This window comes from Tenrec ecaudatus, chromosome 2 (genome assembly GCF_050624435.1).
Source record: "Tenrec ecaudatus isolate mTenEca1 chromosome 2, mTenEca1.hap1, whole genome shotgun sequence".
Lineage (NCBI taxonomy): Eukaryota > Metazoa > Chordata > Mammalia > Afrosoricida > Tenrecidae > Tenrec > Tenrec ecaudatus.
Window position 1 is genome coordinate 239,832,224 of NC_134531.1, and position 8,574 is coordinate 239,840,797.

The 8,574-nt window shown below is 39.3% G+C and overlaps 1 non-coding gene across 1 annotated transcript; it reads left to right on the forward strand.

The window, feature by feature from the left end:
- The first annotated feature begins 270 nt into the window (after window positions 1-270).
- On the forward strand, window positions 271-461 carry LOC142441844 (U2 spliceosomal RNA). Its single transcript, XR_012783162.1, has one exon. It is a non-coding gene; the product is annotated as a U2 spliceosomal RNA (small nuclear RNA).
- The last annotated feature ends 8,113 nt before the right edge of the window (window positions 462-8,574 follow it).

Consider the following 8,574-nt stretch of genomic DNA (forward strand, 5'->3'; position numbering starts at 1 on the left):
GAGGGGTGACCTCCAGATTTGAATAACATATGGTTGCAAGGACAGGAAGTACAAATGTAGTGAGCGGGTCATTCAGAGAAATGGTGTGTGGCACCAATCCTATTTCAACACCTTGGTTCCTGGTCTCCTCAAGTCTGACTATTGGAGAAACAGCACCTTATAGCATATGCTTATTTGTAGTATATACAGTGTTCTGAAGCATGTTGCTCCAACTTTGAAGGTAATTTCATCTACTGGCACCATAATTGTTTCTTCATAAATCTATTCCATATTGCTTCTTGGCGTTTTGACTAAGATCAAGTGTAGGATCTGTTCTTATCAGTTTAATATCTGATATGTATTCTATCCGAGGACAATATATTAAATGGATTTTGGGATCAGGGCGATGGAATAGGAACTTGCTCTGTCCACTCCACACATTGACCTGGTATTGCAGGACTTCCAGGAATGGAGTACCCCCCTTTTGGGGAATAAAAAGGGAGGGAAAAAAAGAAATTGATTCCATCATTCTATCACACTAGCTGCTGCAGGACGATGGAGAATATTGCCACCTTTCATTTGAGAGAAGTAAATACCTTGATCTGAGTAGATGCCTTGCCAGCTATCATGCTGGTGGATGAGACATTCTTTAGATCCACAAATGATAGTTTTTGAAGAAGCAGTGCATGCAAGGATGGAAAATCCATATCCTGAGTAAGCGTTATTTATTAACGTTTATTCCAGTTAATAAAAATATAAGCATTTATTCCAGTAACAACATGAGGCTGCCATTTCTGTGAAGGACATGGTTCTATGTAATTAATGTGCCGCTATTATCTGGTTGATCACCTCTGAAAAAATGGTCGTGTACTTTAGACACACTCTTGGTCTCTGCTGCTGGCATCTTGGGCACTCAGTAGTGTCAGCTTTCATGAGCGTTAGTCAAGTCAATGCTCATAATTGGAAATCCATATCCCTGAGTCTATACATTGCTTCTACCCCTGACACCATGGTAATTTTATTCATCTGCCATGTGGGCATATAGAGGAGTGCCTGGGGAATGAAGATTACCAGTAATGGACATACCTGTTCCCCACCCTTCATTGTCTATGATTTTCCAAAGATACACCTGCTGAATCTCTGATTATCCAGCCCAAACCACTGGCCACAATCCATTAATCAGTATACAATTATACACATGGCCACATATCCTTACACACAAACTGAATGACTAGGTGTACCACTGGGAGGATTTTCCTTCACCACCGTCCTGAAGAGAGGTCCCAGAAAGGGTGTGTTGTGCTACAGTGTCCACTTTCAAGCTGTACCTGCATATCATACAGAACCATCGGTAAACTAAGCCCACACTTTCTCTTCTCAGTCAACTGATCATAATGACCTTTCCACGAGGCCCCAGGGGCAGACTGGGAGAAAGATGGTACAGTGACAGGACTGGGAACATTTGGGTCATTTCCCCGTGCAGTTTGTGTGCTTCTTCAAAGCCTGATCTATCCTGCTCTCGCATACACAACTTCCATTTAATGAGGGAACGCTACTTTGCACGTCCAACTCTATGATTCTCTGGGTCAGAAGCACCCAGTTCACGATGAGCAACTCAGGCTACATGGTGATTTGGTGGCTCACAGTGAAGGTATAAGAATCCACCAAAGCCAAGTTATAAATCAAAAGCTGTTTTTTAAAAGATGATTCATTGTATACATAGGGTGGCAAAGCTTTGCTCCAAAATTCTAAAGGTCTGCAATTATATTCAGCAATAGGAGCGCGTCAAAGACTCCAAATTGCATCTATGTTACTGACACCATGGGATCAGCTAAACCATATGGTCCCAGTGACAGGGTGGCTTATATGGCAGCCTGAACTTGTTGCAGCGCCTTTTCTTGTTCTGGGCACCATGTAACACTGGCAGTTTCTTGAGTCCTGGGATATATAAGTCAGAGAAGTACATCCAAATGAAGGATATGCTATCTTCAAAACACAGAGGTACTCATCACTTGACTTTTGATAGAAAGTGTGTCCTTGGGGTATCCCTATGTGGGTCTATGAATCTGCCTCGATAAATGTACTCTAACATACCTAAGCCTGTGGATGCCTTTCTCTATTTTACATCAATGTAAGACTGGTACTTCAAGAACTTAGTGTAGGCTACCTCACAACACGTGCTTCAGCAAACTAACCACATAAACTATTAGATCTTCTCCTGGCCTCTCTACCTGAGGTATTGAATGAAGTATCTGTACTTAGTGGGACCATATCAATAAATTCAAACTGAGCCAAGCTTATTTTCTTTGCACCATTACCCCCAAACTGAAGTAACACTCCTGCACACATTCTCTGGCTTATTAACAACCTGCTATACGCAAAAGATGCAGCAGCTTTCTCAGAGTGAAGAGGACTTGTACTTTCACAGTCTTCAGTATGAATACAGTCAATGTAAACAAAACAAAAATCCCCAAAACAGACCCAGTAGGTTACATCATGATAAACCAGAAAAGATGGAAGTTTCCAGGATTGTGTCTTGCCTAGCTCCATGATCAATGTTTTTGCAAGCAGCAGAGGAGGGAGCAAAGGCTGTGTTGCGTTGAGCAGATCTGTTGCACAAGCATCACTTGAGTGTGCAGAAAAGCCAGAGTGTTACTAGAAGAATTACAGCACAACTGACCCACACTGCTATGCTTTCAATTGTTTCATCTGCACGTGAAAGTTGGACACTGAATGAGGCGGACCGAGTAAGAATGGATGCATTTAAATTGTGGTGCTGGTGAAGAATATTGAAAGACTAAGAACTGCCAAAAAAATAAAATCTGTCTTGGAAAAATTGTGGCCAGAATGCTCCTTAGATACAAAGATGGAAAGACTTTACCTTGTGTAATTTGGACATGTTATCAGGGAAGACCTGTCCTTGGAAAAAGGACATGATGCTTCACAAATTAGAGGAGCAGCGAAAAAGAGGAAAACTCTGGACAAGATAGAGATATGCAGTCCTTACAATAGTGGTCTCAAACCTAAGGACAATTGTGGAACTGGTGCAGGGCAGGGCGGTGTTCCTGTTGTTGTACATAAGGTCCCCATGAATTAGAAAGGACTAGGGCCCTAACAATAACATCTCCTTGTGTTATCTTTCTCTTATCAGGATCAGCTTTTGCATATATGTGTGTGTGTGTGTATTTTCCCTTTGGGCCTCATTTAATAGAGCTCCAAGGACCCCAGATGGTGTTGTGGAATAGATGTTGGATTCTTAACCCCTAGGTAGGTTGTTCAAATCCACCAATAAATCTGAGGGATTAAGTTGAGGCTGCTCACATAGTGTTTATCAGCCTCAGAAAACCTATATAAAATTACTATGAGTTGAAATCTATTCAATACAATTCAATAAGAAAATAGAAATTAAAACAACATTGCATTTCCTATCAGACTTCAAAGCAAGTTTCCTAAATGTTTTGAAAAACCCAGAGAAAGTTATATAACTTAAAAGTAGAAAACCCAACATTCATTGGAAAGACAACTTCATAGCCAGGACACTTTCATAGTACTCTTACACAGAGGCACCTGTATACGGAGAGAAATATTAGGGTATACTTTTTACATCTGCACTCCCAAATAAGTGAGGGTCACTCTTGTTCTTATCTGCCTTCAAGTGAGATTAGATTCCTGGAGACTAATTCATATATTAGAGGAAAAAAAGTTGTTTTGCCTCATTCTGCACCATTTTCATGGTGGTTGTGGGAGTATGTTGTATGCTGAAACAAAATGAAGAACGTATACTTCTTTATATAGAGTCCACAAATATTACTAAGGACTTAATGAATGGCACTAATAACATAAGGCCAGAGAGTTAGTAATTGTTTCGCGGTTGCTCAGTTCAACAGTGTCAATTACAATTCATAGAGAAGCTTCTCCACGGTTTCTAGCCTGGCATTTTCACCACAGCAGATTGCCAGGGGTTTTCTTGTGTTTTGTTTTCAACCCAAGGAGGCATTGTGGAGTTCTCCCAATGATGATAGCAGAGTTTCTTAGCAGCACATCAGATAATATAACAGGTTTTCCTGTTGAACTCAATTAAATTGCCTCTCTTTATTAGTTTTGACTTGATTTTACTGGAAGGCATGTTTTAAATCAGAATTTTATTTTGTAAATAATCGTTTCATGTAGGAAAAAAGGGGGGTTGGATAATCCCAATAGTTCCTGACTTTAAAATAGTTTCATTAATTATTATACCAGAAACCTTGCCCCTAAGCAGCCAAGGGAGCTTGCTATGCTCAACTTCCTCCAACACGTCGTTCATCATTCACCTTGCTCTCTCTGATACATATACTTGAGCAGACATGCTTAATAGAAAAGGCAATGCTCAGAGAAGAATGCAGTTTGTAGCATTGTTTCTCAATGCTCTTCCTATTTTTAAAAACTGTTTAGAAATTATCTGTTTAGAGATTGCTTCAAGTCTTCATGCTCTGTGTTTTCATAGTGTCAAAACTATGGAGAGGTGCAGTGGGAGCGAGAAATGGATTTTCTCTATGACTTTATTAGCAATTCGCTTTGAAAGCCAGAAGTTTATACAGTTCAGATTTTCTTTTTGTTGTTGTTGTTTGTTTGTTTGTTTGTTTGGGAGAACGACAGTCTGATGGACTGAAGTACCGATATATTCAAAGCTTGGATTTTATACTCTTCTTACACAAGGGAATAGTTACAGAATAAACATCAAAGAATTTGCTTTAAAAAACATTCTGAACCTCTTATCTATGCAGGTGTTACTTAACCAGGTACACTTTCTAAACACTTGAATAATAAGAACACTATATTCTAAGATAAGCACAAGGACATGCAAGGTTCAAAAGAATCTTTTTTAAATTAACATTTTATTAGGACTCATAGAATTCTTATCACAATCCATAAATATACATACATCAATTGTATAAAGCACATCTGTACATTCTTTGCCCTAATCATTTTCAAAGCATTTGCTCTCCACTTAAGCCCTTTGCATCAAGTCCTCTTTTTTCCCCTCCCTCCCAGCTCCCCACACCAGGTCAGATTTTCTATGGCTTCATATTCATCTCATTCAGTTGAGATGCACTGTCTCAGGGGCATATGCCGGATTATAAATGTAAATGCATACGTATGTATGTCTGTATATAAAATACAAGCATGTGTGCATTAGAGTAATATTCAAGTGATAGCATTGATCTTGAGAATATTTTTGAAAAAAATACTCAATTTTAAATATATTTTGATAATTTACTGAAATAATTGTCTAAATAATTTTTTTGGAAAATATTTTACAAAACAATATAACAATTCTCCTGCCCCAACAGCAATTCACAGGGTGACAAGAGCTATTTCCTGGAGCAATTCTCCTTAGCCTTCCTCTAGTGCTGGCTAACAGCATTTCACAGTCTCAGCTTAAAGTCAGCAGCATGCACCCTGATGAGAGAGAGCTTTTCTCAGCATGCATCTTATTAGCATTTTTCTGTGCTTGGCAATAAGCAACTCAATACTCCTGGTAGCATCATCCCTTCATTGCCCCCAGCAGACTGCTCTGATTTCCTCAAAGAAAGATTCATTCTCTGCTGGCTGTACAAAGCATTTGTTTTTAAGTTTGCCGATTGGAGACAGGTGAAAGACTGACTTTCTGAAGCTGAGCAGGAGATTACTGCCAAGGGTTCTCTGCATTAATATGTAAAGCAATAATCAATAAGTAGAACCTTTTGACAAACAACAGGTGGCTTTTCATTCTAAAGGAGGCAGTATCTTATTATGAATCAAAGGGACCCCGTGGTTCTGCCATCACTTCCCTGTACCTCCTACCAGCTCAGGGTAGACAGATATCCTCACAGACTGGAGCAGCTTCACTCTCCCCACAGTTGCTTCCTCTGCTTCAATTGAACTGCAATGTCCTGCACGCTGCTTCCCAAGTGTGTGCTTTCCTTGCACTCTCAAATGACGGGGTTTTTGAACTGAAAAGATAGGTTTACCAATCAGAGGGAAAAATAAAACTAAAATAGAGCATTCTCTGTTTCCATCCTGTATTCCCTGTGTTTCCAGCTCTTTTTTGTACCAGTGTGCATTCTCTGGTCTAGCTGGATTTGTAAGTTAGAATTTGGATTATGATTGTGGGGAGGGAGGAATCATTAAAGAACTAGATGGAAGTTGTGTGTTTCATTAGTGCTATAGTGCACCTTGACTGGCTCGTCTCCTCCCCAAGACCCTTCTATGAGGGGATATCCAGTTGCCTACAGATGCGCTTTTGCTCTCCACTCTCCACTCTCCCTCATTCACAACAATATGATTGTTTTGTTCTTTGATGCCTGGTACCTGATTCTATAGACACCTGGTAATCACAAAGGCAGTTATACTTCTTCCATGCCAGCTCTGTTGCTTCTCAGCTACATGGCCACTTGTTTATCTTCAAGCCTTTAAGACCCCCAAATGCTATATCTTTTGATAGGCAGGCACCATCAGTTTTCTTCACCACATTTGCTTAAGCACCCACTTTGTCTTCAGCGATAATGTAAGGAAGGTAAGTGTCACAAAATGCCAGTTTATTAGAACAAAGTGTTTTTTGCATTGAGGGAGCACTTGAGTAGAGGCCCAATGTCTATCTGCTACCTTAATACTAACCTATACATATATGAACATAGATCTATTTCCTCATCATCATATATAAATATATTTACATATGTACATGTATGTATTTAGATGCCTTTTGCCTCTTCGTTCTTTCTTCTATTTCCTTTTACTTTCTTCTTGTCCCACTATAATGTTCAGTCTTCCTTCGGGTTTCAGTAATTCCTCTCAGTTTCATTGCCTTTCACCAAGTCCTACCAGGCCTCCTACAGCCTCCTTACCATAGATTTTTAGATCACTTATTATTCCCTGGTACATTTGTTGGGTTTGTTAACACCCACTTCCTTTCCCCTGCCTCCCCTTCTCCCATGTCCCCTGGAACCGTCAGTCTTATGTTCTCCTCCAGATTGTTAATCCCACCTATCTTATCTAGATAGACCTGCAGAGATAATAATATGCACAAAAAAACAAGACAGAGCAAAACAAAGCAACAAAACAAAACAACAACAAAACAAAAAAAGAAAAGCCTACAGCTAGTTCAAGGTCTGTTTTTTGGCATTTTCCTCTTTTGATTAGAAGTTAATGGTAGCACATTGATTATTAACCTGGGGTTTGCAGGATCCCTAGATGATGGCTACAGCAGACTCTTTAAATTCATGGTGCTGGTTTTCCACTCACTACCATCTAGTTCTTCCTCAGGAGTTAGATATGAGTACAGTCGTAGTCAAGTATGTTGCATTGTTGATCAGAACGGATAAATATTAAGTTGGTATAAGCGCTTCTTTTTTCCACTCCCAAATGTGAAGCAGCAGTGAAAGATATGTCTATGTATGCATACTGTGAGCAGAATGTACATTATTACTATTCCTTATAAATTGACCAAGTTCATTTAACTATTACTAATAAGTAGTCACCAAATAAATCTCATGCCTGTAGAAAGTTATAGTATGTACTCATGTGATTTGCTGCCTAATTCCGTGTGTATTCTGTATCACCCACCTTAGAGTATTCAGCCATGTGCAGCAGGAAGTATTGACTAGTAAGACTCCACCTGGCTGACTAGGTAAGTGTCCAAAGTCCCTCCTGTCCAGGGCACCATGATCAAAGCACCTAAGGATCAAGGTTGCACTCTCATCCCCACAGTAACAACAATTTCTCCTTCTCCTTCCTCCTTCCTCCTCCTTCTCCTCCTTCAATATGAAAGCTGTTGCTATTTTAGTATCTGATTACAAAAATAATCCTTGCCAACACCTTAGTTCATCCTTCCAACAAACCTGTCTATCTGCTCTTCCCTATTACCAGCATCTCTACCTTCTATGACATGGGTGGTCTTTTCTTCGGTCCACCTCATAGAGAAGATCACTTGAAGAACCACAGGAAGATATTTGCTTCTTTGAAGCATTTCCAAACAGTATGGATCTCATAAATTAGATATTCTAAGCACATGATGCTATATTTACCAATAGATTGTGCAAATGGTTTTCTGTTAAACCATACATTTCTTTGTGATTTTGCCATGATCACACTTGTAGAGCACATCTTTCACTGACTTCATATTTCATCCCCCCATGCAATGCATGGATCCACAAATCTTAGCATGTTACTTAAAGCCTTGTTAAGCTTAACAAAGGTGTCATTGCAGATCTGGTGAAGACAAGAAGCTGCAACACCATTTGAAACTTTTGACTCACACCATTAATATCCCTGATCATAATAACAAATATAAACTTGGGTTCTTCAAATACATAGACTTTTCAAGATTTTCTTGCTATTTTAGCTATTCAAAATTCAGGTCTGTAGATTTATCTGTATCCTTTGTAATAATGTAGCTTATTTGTAGATAAGTTTCTTTCCTTCTTGCCTTTTAAAGCATTTTTTGGGAAAATTTATTTTAAGGCACCGTATCTTTGTTGTATATAGGTGTCAATCAGTTGGTTTTGACCAATAGCGAATATATGTATAATGGAATGAAATACTGCCCCATCCTCTGTAATCCTCACCGTTGATCACATG